The sequence below is a fragment of the Otolemur garnettii genome, unplaced genomic scaffold (genome assembly GCF_000181295.1).
Source record: "Otolemur garnettii isolate 467f Iridium unplaced genomic scaffold, OtoGar3 scaffold00160, whole genome shotgun sequence".
Lineage (NCBI taxonomy): Eukaryota > Metazoa > Chordata > Mammalia > Primates > Galagidae > Otolemur > Otolemur garnettii.
In genome coordinates this window covers 2,221,709-2,222,451 of record NW_003852555.1, presented here as the reverse complement: position 1 = coordinate 2,222,451, position 743 = coordinate 2,221,709, and the positions used below count along the sequence as shown (strand labels likewise).

Below are 743 nucleotides of genomic sequence, written 5' to 3'. Positions count from 1 at the left end.
AAAAAAAAAAAAAAAAAAAAAAAAAAAAAGGAGGGCCAGATGGTTGAAACTTGAATGCCCTCATCATAGGGGAGAGGGAAATAGGAACTGTTGGCAGTTTTAGAAGAAGAGTAAATGATTTTTAGGAGAGATGATTAAACCCAAAGAACAGACGATAGCCAGAGATAACATTTGTCTGAGCTCTGACTGTGGTGCCAACCTCAAGTCTTCTTTGCTGTAAGTTAATCTTCTCTGTTTGATGAGATAATAGGCAGGGACTCAAGACCTGTGGTTTCCTGCTCACTTTGGCAGCACATGTACTGGAATTGGAATGATACAGAGAAGATTATCATGGCTCCTGCACAAGGATGATGAAAATTTGTGAAGCGTTCCATATTGAAAAAAAAAAGACCTTTGGTCTTTGACCCTTGGGCCACAGAGCAGTATCAGGCTGTGCAGAAGGAGTGAGCAGTGTGAGTGAGTGAAGCTTCATCTGTATTTACAGCCGGTCCCCATTACTCACTTCACCACCTGGTTTCCACCTCTTGTCAGATCAGCCATGGCATTAAATTCTCATGGGAGCATGAACCTGACTGTAAACTGTATGTGTGAGGGATCCAGCTCAGGGCTCCCACTGATTCTGCATTATAGCAAATTATATAATTATTTTATTATATTTCACAATGTAATAATAATACAAATAAAATACACAATGAATGTAATGTGCTCGATTCATCCCCAAACCATTCTCTCTATCCCTGGTC

At 40.1% G+C, this 743-nt stretch overlaps 1 non-coding gene across 1 annotated transcript; it reads left to right on the top strand.

The window, feature by feature from the left end:
* The first annotated feature begins 275 nt into the window (after positions 1 to 275).
* Positions 276 to 380, top strand: LOC111728481. The gene has a single exon (XR_002775758.1). It is a non-coding gene; the product is annotated as a U6 spliceosomal RNA (small nuclear RNA).
* The last annotated feature ends 363 nt before the right edge of the window (positions 381 to 743 follow it).